The sequence below is a fragment of the Meles meles genome, chromosome 18, assembly GCF_922984935.1.
Source record: "Meles meles chromosome 18, mMelMel3.1 paternal haplotype, whole genome shotgun sequence".
NCBI lineage: Eukaryota > Metazoa > Chordata > Mammalia > Carnivora > Mustelidae > Meles > Meles meles.
Window position 1 is genome coordinate 2,134,522 of NC_060083.1, and position 18,631 is coordinate 2,153,152.

Sequence of the window (18,631 nt, forward strand, 5' to 3'; positions counted from 1 at the left end):
TCATCTCATCATGGAGATAGGCCCGAGGTACCGAGAACCCTGACCCCTCAGAGGACGGGAGCCCAGCCGGAGAAGCACCAGGCCAAAAGGGTGAATCACAGATTGCCCAACAGCTGGCATCGGGGGACAGAAAATCAGGTGGCGCATTCGTAACTGACCTCAGAGCCCCTCTCAACACGCTTCTGGAAAGGTTCTCTCTGGAGCGGTTCGAGCACAGCCATAGGGGAAGCCAACGCTGGGCTCCAAGAATGTGTGCTGGCCTTCTACTCCCAGACTGAGTCAGCCAGGAATCCACAAGAATGTCATCGTCCATGGCCACAGGCCCGGAGGATTCTCCTCCTGCTTCCTACCGTCCGCAAGACAATGGAAACTTGTTTCCCGGCAGAGAGCAGGCAAGGAGAGCCAGGAGATTTGGCAAACCTGGATCAGACCTGGCATCGAGCATCTTCTAGGTCCCGTTCACAAGTTAAATCAACACGCGGCTCATCCTCCCCTTTCAGGCCCTGGGCGTGTCCTGCAGCCGCACAGAGGCAATGAGGTCTCTGCTGCAAGAAACCCCTTGTGAGTGGCTTTGACACATGGTACTCCTCATCATCACCATGTCCTTTGAAATGGAAAGTCCTGCCACAAAACCCGAAGCTGGAAGATCCATTTCCTAGAGTTGTGTCGATGCTGGTAGTTTGAAATGACACTTGTTACGAAAACAGATGTTTGGTACAGAGAATACCAAAAGCACAAAGAAAATAAAAAAATCTCTTGGCATCATAGTAAACATGTTTTACCGAAATTAACATCCTTTCAGTATTTTGTTGGAGCGCTGATGTATTGATGTATCAGGATTAAGTCAAGCTACAGGGATAGAGTCCTGAAAAATCCTATGTTGGGACAAGATTAAAAAAAAAAAAAAAAAAGCTTACTTATTTCTCGCACACACACACAAAAGACATCCAGAGGTAGAAAGTCCAAAGATGTTAGAGTCATAAAATGATTGGGGACCCAGGCTCCTTTCTACTCTGACATCCCAGAGTGGATGGCATTTGTCCTCATGACTTAACATGGCTGTCAGAGTTCCAGCCATCACAGCTGTGTTCCAGGTGGCAGGATTAAGGAAGACTTGCCCTGTCCCTTTGAAGTCTTTCTAGAAAACCTATGAAACACTTGGGTTTATTTCACCAGGCCGAATTAAGTCCCATTGCTATCCCTAGTTGCAAAGGAGACTGGGAAATACAGTCTTTTAGGCAAAGAGCGGTTAAGACTGGCTAAAACTTGGGGCTATGTTACAAAAAGGAAGGGAAGGATCAACATTGTGTGGGCCCCTAGAAGCCTCTGTGACAATGTATATTATTCTGTGTGGCTCAGTGAGTTAAAGCCTCTACCTTCGGCTCAGGTCATGATCCCAGGATCCTGGGATTGAGCCCCGCTTTGGGCTCTCTGCTCAGGGGGGAGCCTGCTTCTCCCTCTCTCTCTGCCTGCTTGTGATCTCTGTCTGTCAAATAAATAAATAAAATCTTAAAAAAAAAAAAAAGCTTAAGTCCCTGAATAGGTTCAAAAACTTAGTTTTACTTGGCTCAAAAATAAAAAAAATATGAAAAGATGGAACAATGAAAACTCCCCAACTACTCAGTCTCTCCTCCCCTCTCCGTGCGAACGCGCACGGATAACCATGTTATCAGTTATTTTGTGTTCCTTTCCCGAGTGCCCTGCGCGTACAGACAAATGGAAATAGTATTGTATCTCCCCACCCACGCCCCACCCTGTTTTTAACCCGAAAAGTGCAGCTGTGTGCATTGTTCTGTATCTCGCTTTTTCTTTTCCCTTCCCATAGTGTCTGGAGACATTTCCCTGTAAATACGTAGAGAGCATTTCTCACTCTGTTTCTGCTGCCTGGTCCTCCATTGTACTGGGGCAGCATAAATTATTTACCTAGTCCCCACTCGGCCCTACGATCGATCCTCCAAACAGAGACACTTTTGAACGTGAAAATGGGGGTCTCTGTGATTCGTTATATAGAACCAAAGGTGAACACCCTCCCAGGCAAACTGGGACATAGGGACCCCCCCAGAGGTGACGAAAAACATCGGGGTTGTCTCCAATCTCTTGAAATCGATTACAACAATGCTGTGATTATTCATATATACGTGTTCGGATAGGTTCGTCTGCGTAAGTTTCAAACGTGTAACTGCTAGGGTCAAAGGGTACATGCATTTGTGCTTTGGATAGAAACTGCCAAATTGCCTCTGTAGGAACTGGGCTGGCTTCTCCCATCAGGAACGGAGGAGGTGTCTCTTTAACTCAGGCTGGCACACAGAACAGGTTACGAGATCTCGGGATTTTTGCCCATCTGATAGAGGAAAAGTGATATCAGAATTTCATTTTAATTTGCATTTTATTATGAATGAGGCTGGCTGTGCTTTGAAATCCTATTTGCGTTTCTTTCTCTGTGAATTGTCTTCTCTTACCCTTTGCCCGCAAGTCTCTCTGAGTGTTTAGAAATCTTATCTTGGAGCTTTTTGTGTGTGAAAGAACGATGTTTGCGATTTGAGACGCAAATAGTTTCCCCCAGCGGGCCAGTTGTCTTTGGTGCTTTGTTTCTGCCAGGCAGAGTTTTAAAAATTTTTTATATTTTCTTTTGTGCCTTTCGGTTTTAAGTCAAAGCTTAAAAGGTCTTCCCTGGCACAAGGTCATAAAGGAGTGCTCCCACTGGAGCCCCTGGGCGGCACAGTGGGTTAAGCCTCTGCCTTCAGCTCAGGTCCTGATCTCAGAGTCCTGGGATCGAGCCCCGCATTTGACTCTCTGCTCGGCAGGGAGCCTGCTTCTCCTCTCTCTCTCTCTCTGCCTGCCTCTCTGCCTACTTGTGATCTCTCTCTCTGTCAAATAAATAAATAAATACAATCTTAAAAAAATAAAATATAAAGGAGTACTCCCAGATTTTCCTTTAGAATTTTCATAGCTGTATTTTTTTTAAGATTTTATTTATTGGGAGAGAGCACACGTGCGCAGGGAGAGACTCTAAAGCAGACTCCGCACTCACCGCGGAGCCCAAGATGGGGCTCGATCCCACAACCCTGAGATCATGACCTGAGCTGAAATCGAGAGTCAGATGCTTAACCGACCGAGCCGCCCAGGCACTTCTTCATTGCTGTATTTTAAATCTTGGGTGCATTTGGGGATTTATCAAGGTAGACATGTTGGGCATGAAATCATCTACGTTTTGGTCGGTGTATGTCCTTTTTTCAATAATAATACAAGCTCACAGTTAGAGAGTCACAGTATTTATTTAAGCAGTCCTGCTCCCGTTTCCCCTGGACATCATTAGCTATTTTCCAGTCTTTCCAAAGGTTCTTCTGATATTTACCTTCATATTTATCTATAGTAACGTACACTGCTCTGTATTCACTCTATCCCTTTGGAGCAGGCTCTGTTTCATGTTACGTGAGAATTTAAATCCTCGGCCTGCACCACCACTCCCCGTGGGTGTTGATATGACGCTCACTGGGCCGCTGGTCCTGGCATTTGACCATGAGCTATTTCTATGTTTGTGTGTGTATGTGTGTGTGTGTTTTAAAGATTTTATTTTCTTTTTTATTTGGGGGGAGGGGAGAGCAGAGGGAAAAGCAGGCTTCCCGCTGAGCAGGGAGCCCAACGCGGGGCTCGATCCCAGGACCCTGAGATCATGACTTGAGCCAAAGGCAGACGTTTAACCGACAGAGCCACCCAGGTGCCCTTCTATGTTTTTAAAAAACATTTTAACTTTTCATTTTTTCAAAACCCACAACCTCCCCCTCCTGGGCCTCCCCCTCTCCACCCCTCCCAGACACCCTAGACTAAGGGAAGGGAAGAAAACAAATGATTAAATGTTAGAGATCACAGTCCTGAAAGACAGGAATCCCCCCCTCTGTTTACAAATGGCCTAGTGATTTACAAGAAAAAAAGCAATCCTGAGTCCCTGGGTGGCTCAGTGGGTTAAGCCTCTGCCTTTGGCTCAGGTCATGATCTCAGGGTCCTGGGATCGAGTCCCACATCGGACTCTGCTCGACGGGGAGCCTGCTTCCCCCTCTCTCTCTGCCTGCCTCTCTGCCTACTTGTGATCTCTGTCAAAGAAATAAATAAAATCTTAAAAAAAAAAAAAAGCAATCTTATCAATAGCCTATCTTCTAGAAACCGATAAACTCAGGTTCCTGGAACCCTAACATCACCCTCCCCTCCAAGGGATGTGGGGAACAAAGGCAGAAGGGAATGTAGATAAAATTACATGTCCTTATAACCTGCAGCCTGCTGACCAATACTTGAGATAGGCAGAGTATAACATTCCTCCAGGAACTCCCAACCGTCTTCTTTTCCTTTAAGATTATTTTTTATTTTTTTTTTCAAAAGAGAGAGAGAGAAGGAGGTGGAAACAGGGGCAGAGGCAGAGGGAGACAGAGAATCTCAAGCAGACTCCCCGCTGAATGCTAAGCCTGACAAGGGGCTCGATCTCCCGACACTGAGATCACGACCTAAGTGGAAATCAAGAGCCACCCAGCACCCCCGCAACTGTCTTGTCAATACCTCGCTAGAGGAAAAAACACCTTAGCTTGATGTTGGCCAGGCCTCCAGGATCCTGTGAGTCCTCTGCAGCATCTGACAGTCCCTGTGGAAACCTCCCTTTGTCCTTACCTCCCCCAGCTCCAAAGTACATAATCAGTCACACCGCACACCCCCAGTGCACTCTTTCTGCCCTCAGGGGCCTGTCCCCGTGCTTTAATAAAACCACCTTTTTGCACCAAAGACGTCTTTCTTGGCCATGGACTCTAATCTCAACACTTCAAACCACATCAGTTGTAATCTCCTTTGCAAAAGTGTAAAAACCGGGTAGGTTTGCAGGTAAAGCGTGGGAGGCAGGAGAACTCACTACCTTATCATTTGAGATAGCTGGGTGCGTTTGGCTCTGAATAAGCAGTAGCCCGGTGTTTGTTTTCTTTACTTCAGTGCTTTTCAGCCTCACATTTCTGAGCAACCCTGGATTCATCTGCAAATGTTCCCCAGGGCTCCTCTGTGCCAGGCAGAATGCCAGGTGCTGTGGATACAAGAGTGAGTAAGGCAGACTCAGCTGGGGTCCTTTTGGATCACCTTTTGGGAGGGGAGGCAGACGAGAAACAGAAGAATGTACACGATAACGTGTATTGATAAGCACCAGGAAGAAAAGCCGTGCAGAGGGAAAGAAATCTCGCGCCCCACTGCGGGCAGGTGCTCTCCTAGGAAGGTTCTCGGGAGAAAGGCTGTTTGAGTGGGTGACAACATTGGAACAAATACCTCAAAGAGCGGAGAGGGAGCCCTGTGAAAACGGTGGCAGAGTTTTGATGGGCTAGGGGGAACGGCACATGCATAGGTCCTGTGGCAGGAATGTGCTAGCTGTGTTGGGCTGGGCGGGGAGGGGCAGGGCAGGGGGGGGGGGAGGGGGTGGGTGGTGTGTGTGTGTGTGTGTGTGTGTGTGTGTGTGTGTGTGTGTAACTGGAGGGGGCGCCTGGGTGGCTCAGTGGGTTAAGCCTCTGCCTTCGGCTCAGGTCATGATCTCAGGGTCCTGGGATCGAGCCCCCCATTGGGCTCTCTGCTCGGCAGGGAGCCTGCTTCCTCGCCTCTCTCTGCCTGCCTCTCTGCCTACTTGTGATCTCTATCAAATAAATAAATAAAATCTTTTTTTAAAAAAGAAGAAGCAATTGGAGAGCTCTGAACAGAGGTGTAAAAAAATAAAAGGAAATAAAAGAATCAACTGAACCCGGCCAGGAGGTCCCTGCAGCCCGGGTGAGAGGCCAGGGGGCTTAGGCTGGGCCCCAGCGGAAGCAGGAGACCGGAGTAGGCTTCGGGCAGGCAGGTGCACTGGAATCGGATGCGGCCCCTGAGAGGAAGAGAGGAACCAAGGACGACCCACGGAGGTGGGAACTCAGCCCTTGCCCAGCCCTGGCGCCGGATGCTGAACTGGAGACTCGGGAGAAATCGGGAGGCAGGTTGGTTGGGAAAATGGGGTCAACGGGGAATATAGGGTCCGAGCCCAGGAGAAAAAGGGAAACCGCGGTTGCGTGGTTTCTGGGGTCCTCCGACGCACAACAGCCGGGCGGCCGGAGGATTCGCGGGGGGAGCTGCTGGGGGTAGAGGACCCGGAGCCCCAAAGGCTCTGGGCGCCCGGTGGGGGGTAGGCGTGGGGGCGGGGCCTGGCATCGCCCGAGCCAGAGCCTCTGGGAAGTGACCACGTGACCGACGCTGTGCGCCTGCGCACTGGCGCCGGCATGGCCGGGGCACGGGGTGTGACCGAGCACGCGCCGCTGGTGGCGGTTCCAGACCGAGGGGGAGCCGGAAGGACACCGGGGCCAGCGGAGACCCTGCTTTGGAGCCGAACAGAGAAAACGTGAGATGGCTGGAAGGGCACGGTGCGGTCACGGAGGGTTTTTCCTTTTCTTTTTTTTTCTTAATTGGGACAGAAGGAGACGCACATCTCGCTGCTCTTGGGGGACAAGTCCGGGGCAAGGGGGAATGTGGGGGTGCAGGGGAACGGGGGCGGCAGCAGCGGGGCCCCAGGGGGCGAGGCTGTGCCTGGGCGCAGGGCGGGCGGGGAGATCCCGCAGGAGGCCCAGGCAGTGGGCGGGAGCCAAGCTGTGGGGACAACGCGGTTATTCCGCAGCTGATGCCCGGAGGGCGGCGGGGGGGGGGGTGGCATTGGAAAGGTCTGGAAGCCTGCGCGCAGCGGTGGGAGCAGAGGTTCTGGAGCCCGGTGGTGTGGCTGAGGTGAGCGCCCCAGGGTGGCGGGGGCCCAGTGGCCCGGGTGGCTGGAGACAGAGAGGGGCGCGGAGGAGGCAGAGCCCATCTGGGAAGTGGGCAGAGTGGCCCGGAGGTAAGCGGATGACCGCAGTAAGACGGGGCGGAGGGTGCTATGGTCAGAAGCTCACTTTTCCCAGAGAAATGCTTCCTTCTTGGGAAGGGGAGGGGAGGAATGTCCCTGGGGAGTGCAGAGGGGAACTTGGTCAGCTCGGGTCCTCTGGGATGCAGGAGAAGGGAGAGGAAATTCGCCCCCTTCCAGCGAGAGCTGCAGAGCAGCAGGTCGGGGTGGGGAGCCGGTGCCTCAGAGAAGAGGTCAATTTTCTGGCATTTTCTGGTGACACCATGAATTCCCAGGGGCCTGCGGAAAATTTGAGGGTCAGAACGTGGCGGGCGTTCGGTTCAGTTGACAGAATGTTTTGAGCCATGTGGAGATCACAACAGTGTGGACCATGAGACGGGAATGTACCCCAAATCTGGAGACTCAGGAGCACTTTCCAGATAGGGGTTTAGTGGAGTGGAACCCCCAGGCAAGCCCAGGAGCCCTGGATGGATCCCAAGAGGAGCCTGGACTGTAACATCCATCACCAAAGAAGATACTGAACCATCTGCCCACCCCCTTCCAGCAGCGTTACTCACTGCAGCCAGAAGACAGGCAGTCCGGCCACGCCATGGACTATTACTCAGCCCAGAAAAAGGAAGGCACTCCCCACACACGTTCCAACAAGGATGAACCCAGATGACATTATGCAGAGTGAAATAAGCCAGCCAACAGAGGACAAGGGCTGTTTGATTCCACAGATAAGAGACACCTGGAGTCATCAGATTCCTTGAGACAGAAAATCAAAGGGTGGTTGCCAGGGCTTGGGAGGGGAATGGGGAATTAGGGTTGGGACAGTATCAGTGGAAGGGGAAGATGAAGGGGAAGATCAGGGGAAGATGAAGAAGTCCTGCAGATGGAGGATGGTGATGGTTGCGCAACATGCCAAATGGATTTAATGACCCTGAGCTCTGCACTCGGAAATGATTCACATGGGGGCCACCGGTTTGTCTACCTTCGGCTCAGGTCATGATCCTGGGGTCCTGGGATGGAGCCCCACGTCGGGCTTCCTGTTCGCCGGGAAACCTGCTTCTCCCTCTCCCTCTTCCACTCCCCCTGCTTGTGTTCCCTCTCTCTCCAATGACTGAATTAAAAATATTTAATTAAAAAAAATGGTAAAATGTTTTTTTTTTTTCAAGTCAGTTTGGGGAACCCAAGTCTACTTCATAGCACTGTGGCCACACATGAGATCAGAATCTGTCTCCTGCCCCCAGGTCTCCATGAGGGGCTCTGGCCAGTGAGGAGGCATGAGGGCAGGAGTGAGCGGCCGCAGGGAGACCCTGGGTGGGGGGCTGCTGGTGGGTGCCTCTCAGAAAGGACTTTTGCTTACTCAGTGACACACTTGGATCTCACCCGGAGGCATCTCAGTTCCCAAGGGTGGTGATTTGCATCGGGTGGAGCAGAGCCCCATGGGCAGTGAGCTTAGCTTGGGGCTCAGCAACAAGCCCACATTCTCACAAACAGCAGGCCCCAGCACTCTGGTTATTTTCCTGACCTCAGTCTCAAGAGCCAAATCTCAAAACTATCATTAAAATGTCCAGATTTTTTCATTCAGGGAAAATAGTGTCTGCCGAACTCCGTAATATTCACCTGGAGTGTTCAGCACGGGCCGGCCTGACAGCGCCTGCTGGGAACCTGACAGAGGAGTCTGAGCTCCCAGAGAATAAGGTCGAGAACAATCTGATTAGCAATAATGGAGGACACGCCCTGCCAGATATCAAAACATGCGGTAAAGATGCCGTGCTTTTATTTTTCAAGATTTTATTTACTTGGGAGAGAGTGCGCTAGGGGTAGAGGGTGAAGCAGACTCCCCACTGAGCGTGGAGCCGGACATGGGACTTGATCCCAGGACCCTGAGATCATGACCTGAGCCCAAGGCAGACGCGTAACCCACTGAGCCACCCAGGTGTCCCAAGATGCAGTACTTTTTATTAAAGTGTGCAGTACCACCAAGGGAAGCGGGAAAATAGATTTCGTAAATCAGAACAGTCCAGAACGTACTTAAGGACATCCCTTAAGTCCTTTGAAGTACCAAAGTACTTAGGATGGGGGACATGGGATCCGAGCAAAGAGGTGTCTCTACCCGCAGGGAGAAGACAGAAGAGGACCCGGCACTACAGTGGGGGTGGGGCACCTTGCAGCTGGGGTGGGGGAGGGGAAAAATAAAAGCAAATTAGATTCTTACTCTCTGAGTAAGACACAAAAACACGGAACCCATAAATGGAGAAACACACTGACCCCTTTAACCACATAAAATGAAAAACTTCAGAGTGCCTGGGTGGCTCAGTCGGTGAAGCATCTGCCTTCAGCTCAGGTCATGATTCCAGGGTCCTGGGATCGAGCCCCGCATTGACTCCCTGCTCAGCGGGGACCCTGCTTCTCCCTCTCCCTCTGCCTCCTGCTCCCCCTACGTATGCACACTCTCTCTCTGTCAAATAAAATATAAAAAAAAAAACAACCTATGACAAAAGACACCATTACCAAAATTAAAAGTAAAAAGAGACTGGGAAGAAAAATTCACAATGCATAGCAGGCAATACATAATATTCACTACATAATAACTGATGTACAAAGAACCCCTAAAAATGGATAAGACGAACTGCCCAGTTGAAAAAACCAGATCCGCAGGCCGTTCATAGAAAAAAGTGCAAAATATTAGTAAAAATCACAGGAAACTTGACATCACTAGAAAGCGAAAAATGGAAAACAAAGCAGTGATGATATATCCATTTACTTACCAGGCTGGAAGGAATAAAAAATATTGATAATGTTTGATTTGGGCAAAATTATGCAGAGATGGATACTCATACACTGTTGGCAAAGGCTAAATGAGTAGTGTCTGGAGAGTGATGCGGCATGGAGAGTGATGCGGCAGTGTTAATACGTTAAGTGCTAACCATGAAAATGTTAATTACATGAACCTTTTTTTTTTTAAGATTTTATTTATTTATTTGACAGAGATCACAAGTAGGCAGAGAGGCAGGCAGAGAGAGAGGAGGAAGCAGGCTCCCCGCCGAGCAGAGAGCCCGATGTGGGGCTCGATCCCAGGCCCCTGGGACCATGACCTGAGCCGAAGGCAGAGGCTTAATCCACTGAGCCACCCAGGCGGCTCTACATGATCCTTTTTTTTTTTTTTTTTTAAGATTTTTTTTTTTTTTATTTACTTATTTGACAGAGAGAGATCACAAGTAGGCAGAGAGGCAGGCAGAGAGAGAGGGAAGCAGGCTTGCTGCTGAGCAGAGAGCCCGATGCGGGACTCGATCCCAGGACCCTGAGATCATGACCTGAGCCGAAGGCAGCGGCTTTAACCACTGAGCCACCCAGGCGCCCCTGCATGATCCTTTTTTAAAAAGATTTTATTTGAGAGAGAGAAAGAGAGGGAGGGAGAGAGAATCTGAAGCAGACTGCACTGAGCACAGAGCCCAGTGCTGGGCTCGATCTTGGGAGACTGAGAGCACCACCTGAGCCGATGCCAGGAGTCTGATGCTTAACCAGCTGAGCCGCCCAGGTGCCCCCATAGGACCCTCTTAATACAGTGTTCCCAGTTGTGGAAATTTACCCCACTTCTGCTCAGGAAGAACTGTAGACAAGGGCAATGGCAAAAATTACATGAATAAACTAGGAATTACCATGAACAGAAGAGTGATTAAAAAATAAATGGGGGCGCCTGGGTGGCTCAGTGGGTTAAAGCCTCTGCCTTCAGCTCAGGTCATGATCCCAGGGTCCTGGGATCGAGCCCCGCATCGGGCTCTCTGCTTGGCAGGGAGCCTGCTTCCTCCTCTCTCTCTCTCTCTCTGCGTGCCTCTCTCCCTACTTGTGATCTCTATCTGTCAAATAAATAAAATCTTTAAAAAAATAAAAAATAAAAATTAAAAAAAAAATGACGAGCGCCTGGGTGGCTCAGTGGGTTAAGCCTCTGCTTTAACCCTCAGGTCATGATCCCAGGGTCCTGGGATTGAGTCCGCGTCAGGCTCCCTGCTCGGCGGGGAGCCTGCTTCTCGCCCTCTCTCTCTGTCTCTCTGCCTACGTGTGATCTCTCTCACTGTCAAATAAATAATCTTTAAAAAATAAAAATAAAATAAAATAATAAATGTGTGGGGCACCTGGGTGGCTCCGTTGGTTAAGCATCTCGACTTCATCTCAGGTCACGATCCCAGAGTCTTGGAATCGAGTCCTGCATGGGCTCCCTGCTCAGCGGGGAGCCTGCTTCTCCCTCTCCCTCTGCCCCTCTCTCTGCTCGTGCTTGCTCACTCTCTCTCCCTCCCTCCTTTCAATCAGTCAATCGATATGGAACAATAGGTACTAGAAGGACAAGGGCCCATTGTGCTCAGAAGAATGTCCATAAGATAGGGTGTTGAAAACGGGCTTCTTAAAGTGTAGTTCTAGTTTTGCTCTTCAGAAATCTGTGTGTGCAAGTGCAAATGCTCCATTTCACTAATCCCAGGTCCCATGTCTTTTTCACGTTGTAACGGGATGTGTCATCACTGGTATCTCTGATTCTGTCCTACACGGCACTGTGTTTGTATACGCACACAAAACTATCTGGAACAATACTCAAGACCCAACGGGGGGGAGGGTAGAATTCGGGAGGTTGCGAGAGGCACTTTTACCATCTGAAACATTTCTGTAAGTTTACCTCTGTGCTGAGGGCTCATGTCATTTTTGCAATCTATGAAACCAAAACATTAACAACAGACCCAGCGGACTTGGCCAGGGCCAGCACCAGTAGATTTTATCCTGAGCCCCCAGTTTTACCTTCCCACCCTGCACAACCTTTATGCTTGAGGGGTGACAAGTCTGCTTCCATTATCTTCTCCTCTGCCCCCAAACCCGAGCTGTCACCCCAGATGCCAGGAAAGGCGGAGCAGGAGCGAGGAGAGGCTGGAGCAGGTGCTGGCTCCCCTACTGTGTTCTCTCGTGCTTCCTGCGATTTTCTGTGCTGGGTTCTGATTATTGGATGGCATCTTAGAGGTCATTGGATGTAACCTTGTCATCTCTGATTGAGGACACGAAGGCGTAGAGAGATGAAGTGGTGATCCCCGTCCTCCCACAGAGCTGGCTGGCCCCCAAGTCTAAGCTCTGGTGTCCCAGCCTGCCTGCTCTTCCAAGAAGTTCTGTCTGAACGGCTGAGCCAAGAACTAAGATTTCCTTGACCCAAAACATCTGTATAGCTCTGAATTCCATAGGATGCTTTGCTGCAGCTCCCAGAAAAACATGGGCCAATGGTGGCTTATTCCTTAGGGACAGTTATAGTATTATAAGAACAAGAAAGCCAGAGTGGGGGCGCCTGGGTGGCTCAGTTCGTTAGGTGACTGCCTTCAGCTCAGGTCATGATCCCAGAGTTCTGGGATCGAGTTCCACATCGGGCTCCCTGCTCCACGGGGAGTCTGCTTCTCCCTCTGACCTTCTCCTCTTTCATGCTCTTTCTCACTGTCTCTCTCTCAAATAAATAAAATTAAAAAAAAAAAAAAAAAAAAGAAAGCCAGAGTGGGGTCAGTGGGGACGTTCAAAGAGGTGTTTGGGGAACCCCGCTGTTTCATCCATCTTTCTCCCATCACCTTCATTGTGTTGGTTTTCACATGGTATCTGTTACCTCATGTTTGCAAGACAGCTGCCAAAGCTCAAGAAACACATTAGTGTCCAAAGCAGGAAGGGAAGGAAGTGGTGCAAAGGGCATGGCCTTTGCATCCTTCCCCTTGCATCCTATTGGCTATTGTTAGTCATGTGACCACTCCTAGGCCAATCGCTGGCAGAAGGGAAAGGGATCGTCTGATTGGCTTAGAGCGACCGGTCATGGCTCATCCTCTGAGCTGCGGCTGATCCTGCCAGACCCGGGATCTGCTGGCGACCCAGAAAGGGGGTTTATCACGGCGGAGCTACGGAGCTCGCTGCCGCCAGCTCTTAATTCCTGTAGTGACTGAGCGCTCGGCTTGAGGTAATGCCCACCGTTCTCCTGGGAGCAGTGAAGTAACTAACGGTTGTGGATGGAGAATGAACAGCTCAAAGACGCAGCGAAGAGCCGATTAATGGATCCTACAATTTCCTGAGCACTTTCAGCCTCCTCCCACCAGGTGCTTCGCCAACCGCACTGGTGAAAAATGACATTTTCCTTCCTTCAGAGGCCTCTGAAGTCAGCTCCAGACACAAGCGCCTCGTTTCGGATAAAGAACCGCAGAAGTCCCCGGAGTCGGGATACAGGCTTGCAGCGCAAGCGTTCGGTGGAAAATAGAACAGGCTTCCCAGAAGGGAGCTCGAAGAGGCAGGAGGGTCGCAGGGGACAGGAGGGAGACGCGGTCAGCCTGCCTGGGGCCAGGATGGTGACCGTCAGCCTCACTCCCGGTCCTCCATCCACTGAAGGAGAGGTGATCGGGCTGGACGGGTACCCACTGCCCTCGTGCCGCACCCAGAGGAGAATGAGCAGAATTCTGCACAGTTTGGGGGCCACGCAGGCGGGAAGGAAAAGAGGGAAGTGGGGTGTCCAGATTCAGTTTCCATGTTATCTCACCAGGCATCCTGTCCCTGGAGCCCAGGGCTTCAACCGCCCAGCTTTCCTAAGGCCTGAGCCCGAAGTCACCCCGGGCGCAGCTCTTATCCTGTTCCAGAAGTCCTCCCCAGCACCCTCTCTGTGTAACCGGAGATCTGAGCTCCTTGAAGTCCCCTGATACCAGAAAGAAACCGCATGTCTAAGAAACCCTTCGGTGGCCTTTTCCTTACTGAGGACCTGCAGGGAGATCTGTCTCTGCGTGGGGCAGATGTGGGCATTGCCAGGAGGGCAGCCAGCATGCACACGGACCTGGCTTAAGAGACAGCTCTCCCACTCACCCGCGACGTGTGGTGGCTCTGGGCAAGGCACCGGGTCACTCAGCCTCAGCCTCTCACCTGTCTGCATAGCAGCAAGTTACAAGCTATTGGACTTGTTTCTGTGTATCTTCTTTGGAGAAGTGTCCACTCAAATTCTTGGCCCGTTTTAAAAAATCGTGTTATTTGCCATTCTGTCGCTGAGTCGTAAAAGTCCTTAAAATCAGATATATGATTTGCAGATATTTTCTCCGTAAAATTTTATCCGTAAAAATCAGATATATGATTTGCAAATATTTTCTCCCACTTTGAGGACTGTCTTTCCACTGTCTTCATGATGCCCTTTGATGTACAAAAGTTTTAAATTTTGATGAAGTCCTGTTTATCTATTTTTTATTTGGTTGCTTGGGCTTTTGGTATCATATCTAAGAAATTGTTGCCTAATCCAAGGTCACCAGATATATTTCTGTGTTTTCTTCTAAATATTTTTATAGGTTTTGCTCTTATGTTTAGCCTTTTGATCCATTCCTTTATGTAAGGTATGAAGTAAGGGTCCAACTTCATTCTTTGGCATGTGGCTATCCAGTTGTCCCAGCACCATTTGTTAAAAAGGCCTTTCTTGGGGCGCCTGGGTGGCTCAGTGGGTTAAGCCGCTGCCTTCGGCTCAGGTCATGATCTCAGAGTCCTTGGATCGAGTTCCACATCGGGATCTCTGCTCAGCAGGGAGCCTGCTTCCCTCTCTCTCTGCCTACTTGTGATCTCTCTCTCGCTGTCAAATAAATAAATAAAATCTTTAAAAAAAATCAAAATAAAAAGGCCTTTCTTTCCCTGCTTAATTGCCATGGGACCTTTGCTGACTATCAACTGACCATAAATGTAAGGGCTTATTTCTGGACTCTCAATTCTATTCCAGCAATCTATATGTCTGCCTTTGTGCCAGAACCACATGGTCTTGATTACTGTTGATTTGCAGTAAGATTTGAAATCAGAAAATATCAGTTCTCCAACGTTGCCTTTTTTTTTCCCCCCGAGATTGTTTTGGCTATTTCAGGTCCCTTACATTTCCATATAAATTTTAGGATTAGCCTGTCAATTTTTGCAAGGAAATAAGCAAGTATTCTGAAAGAGATTGTATTGAACATATAGATCAGTTTGAGTAGTATTGCCATCTTAATCAGATTTTTTAAGTCTTCAGATCCATGAACATGGAATGTCTTTCCATTTGCTTAGGTGTTCGTCAGTTTCTATCAGTGATGTTTTATAGTTTTCATTGTATAAGTCTTATACTTCTTTAGTTAATTTTATTCCTATGAATTTTATTCTTTTTTATGCTATTGTAAATGGAATTGTGTTTTTTCTTAAGATTTATCTATTTATTTTTAGAGAGAGAGAGAGCAGGAGCAGGGGTTGGGTGACAGAGGGAGAGAATCTTTCAAGCAGACTCCCTGCTGAGTTGGGAGCCTGACTCAGGGCTTGATCCCACAACCCAGGAGATCGTGACCTGAGCCAAAACCAAGAGTCAGACACTTAACCGACGGAACCACCCAGAAACCCCGGGGAATTGTGTTCTTAATTTCATTTTTGAGATTGTTCATTGCTATCAAATGAAAATACAGTTGGCTTTATATTTTGAATAAGATACCAACCTTGTATACTACAATGTTGCTAAACTCATTTATTAGTTCCAGTAGTTGTTTTTTGTTTTTTTTTGTTTTTGTGGATCCCTTCGAGTTTCTGAATTCAAGATAATAGCATTTGTGAATTGAGATATTTTTACTTCTTCCTTTTCAGTCTGGGTGTCTCTTATTTTCTGTTTATTTATTTATTTATTTTATTATTATTATTTTTAAATATTTTACTTATTTGACAGAGAGAAATCACAACTAGGCAGAGAGGCAGGCAGAGAGAGAGGAGGAAGCAGGCTCCCTGCGGAGCAGAGAGCCAGACGTGGGGCTCGATCCCAGGACCCTGGGATCATGACCTGTGCCGAAGGCAGAGGCTTTAACCCACTGAGCCACCCAGGTGCCCCACTGTTTATTTATTTTTTAAGTAAGTCACCCAAGTCATCTAAGATCAAGAGGCATGATCTACTGACCGGGCCAGCCAGGTGTTCCCCCCCTCCCTTATTACTTTTTTTATTTTTCTTTTTGTTTCACTGTCCTGCCTAGAACCACCAATGCAATGCTGAATTGAAGTGGCAGGAATGAACATCCCGGTCTTGCTCCTGATCTTAGAGGGCAATCTTTGACCCTTTTATCGTTAAATCTGCTATTGGCTATGAGTTTTCCAGAGATGGCTTTTATTATTGTGTTTATGTATTTATTGAACGAGAGGGCATGGGAGCATGAGTGGAGACTGGGGGCATAGGAGAGGGAGAGAGAGAATCTCAAGCAGATTTCCTGCTGAGTACAGAGCCAACATAGGGCTCAGTCTCACAACTCTGAGATAACAACCTAAGCCAATACCAAGAGTTGGCCACTCAACTGACTGAGCCACTGGGCACCCCTAGATGGCTTTTGGTAGATGGAAGAAGTTTTCTTCTATTTTTATTTTTTCATTCTGTTGATTGTTTCTTATCATGAAAGGTGTTAGATTTGCTTTTTCTGTATTTATCAATATGATCATGTGATTTTTGTCCTTTATTTTATTAGTAAGGTGTATTACACAGATCCAACCTTGCATTCCTTGGATAAATCCACTTGTTCATGATGTATAATCCTTGCTATATTGCTGGATTCAGTTGTGACTTGAGAATTTTTGTATCGGGTTTGTTGTTTTCTTGTTATGCTTTTCTCTGGGATAGTATCATCTCATAGAATGAGATGGGATGTGTTCCCACCTTTTCGTAAAACTCTTTCATGAAAGTTTGTCAGGATTTATATCATTCTTCTTTAAATGCTTCACAGCATTTGCTAGTGAAGCCATCTATGCCTAGACTTGTCTTTGTGGAACGTTTTTTTCATTACCAATTCAGTCTCTTGTTATAGATTTAGTCATGTTTTAAATATTTTCTTGAGTCAGTTTTGGTGGTTTGCATATTTCTAGGGATTTGTCTATTTCATGTAAGTTATCTTTTGTTTTAAGATTTTATTTATTTATTTGACAGAGACAGAGATCACAAGTAGGCAGAGAGGCAGACAGAGAGAGAGAGAAAAGGAAGCAGGCTCCCCACTGAGCAGAGAGCCAGATGCAGGACTCGATCCCAGGACCCTGGGATCAGGACCTGAGCTGAAAGCAGAGGCTTTAACCCACTGAGCCGCCCAGGCGCCTCTCATATAGGTTATCTTATTTGTTTATATACAATTGTTTACAGTATTACCACATATTCCTCTTTATTTTTTTTGTACAGTTGGTAGTAATGTCTCTTTTTCATTCCTAACATTAGTAAATTTATCTCTCCACACACCCCTCTATGGATTTCCTGTGCTCGTGAGAGTTTTAGAGTAGTATGTGATCCAAGATTTTGTCCCGTGACAAACGACAGGGACGTTAGCTCCCTTATGGTTTTCAGTGTCATTGTGTGAGCAAGAGATGCTTGCAGTAGTGGCAGCCTTTTTGTGACCATGAGGCAATAAACCAAAGATGAAACATGGCAAAGCCAAAAGGCAGAGAGAGTCTGGGTCTTTGACAGCATCTCTAGGTACTGCACCTACTCTGGGGCCTTCCGGATGGCATCTGATTCTCTTCTGGCATCTTGGGCAAGATGGAGTAGGAGTGGGAGATAAGAGAATGGGGATGAACCTCAGTTCACAGAGGGTCATTTGGTTCACAAAATGTACCCTTCCACTTTGACCAATTAAAGACATATTTGGGTATCTAGGACTCTACTCCTAATTTATCCAAATGCTCCCATCACTGCAGTAGTTTCCAAGGAGTCTAGAAGCTACCGGTGGTCACCTGGCAGATGGTTCCTCCTGCCCCCTTTATAGCCCAACCCCTGTGAGGTAGGTATTATTATCGCATCTTACACCTTAGAAACTGTGGCTTAGATTAATTAACTTGCCCAAGGTCGACCTCAGAGTTGGAAATCAAACCTGGGTTCTCTGCTGCTGAGACATGGGCTCTGTTCACCCTGGTTGCCTTAGAATTTAGACCCTGTGACTCCCTCAGACTCCATCTTTTCTCCTGTTTTCTCAACGATTGACTTTGCCATTACTGCAACCCTCAAGGACCAGTCCCGGAGTGAGTTCCAGACTGGGGTTAATGGAGTCAGGATAATTCAGTACATTTCCTGTGAACTTGGTGGAGTGAAGGGCGCTGTGCTGGGTGGGGGCTGGGTAGGGAGAGGACAGAGAAGAGGGAGGCTCCTCGGAGGTGGACACCAGTCACATGCAGTGCAGCAGGTTGCAGCGCGGGTGGGGCTGGGACACACCGTGCACGGCGTGGGCACCCTTCCTGCTCGGGTGATTTGGGGAAAGTTTCCTGAAGGATGTTGGGCTCTAAAAAAGGGAACTGGGGATTCCAGGCACAGAAAATGCTGGAGCGGAGCCCAGGGCCTGGAGGCTGGAGGCAGCACGGACGGGAAGCACTCACAGCGACTGGCTGGCGTCTGTCCTGCTGTCTCCTCTCCCTTTGCCAGCTCTCCCGCTACTGCGGCCAGATAACGCTCGGATCCATCATCCCTCTGCTCAGAGACCGCCTCCCGCCCCCCCCCCCCCCCCCCCCCCCCCGCCGGTGCCCCATACCTCCAGGAGAACAACCCAGCACTCCTTCCTCCCTGCTGAAGCCTTCCCTGCTCAGGTCGTCTTCCTTTCTCCGCTCTCCTGAGCGTGGCTGTCCCTGAGCCAGCCCCTCGCCCCCACCCCTGACTCCTTCCCCCTGCCCCACCCCCACTTGGATAAATAAGTCTCTTGATCTCTCCAAGGTTCCGGTTCACCATCTATGGTTCCGGTTCACCATCTATGCAGCGACAGTAGTTTGTGTCAAGTGCTACGGGAACGGGGG

The 18,631-nt window shown here is 48.9% G+C and overlaps 1 long non-coding RNA gene across 1 annotated transcript; it reads left to right on the forward strand.

The window, feature by feature from the left end:
* Positions 1–6,254: 6,254 nt before the first annotated feature.
* Positions 6,255–7,946, forward strand: LOC123929884. The gene is made up of 3 exons (XR_006815982.1): positions 6,255–6,382; positions 6,656–6,759; positions 7,416–7,946. It is a non-coding gene; the product is annotated as an uncharacterized LOC123929884 (long non-coding RNA).
* The last annotated feature ends 10,685 nt before the right edge of the window (positions 7,947–18,631 follow it).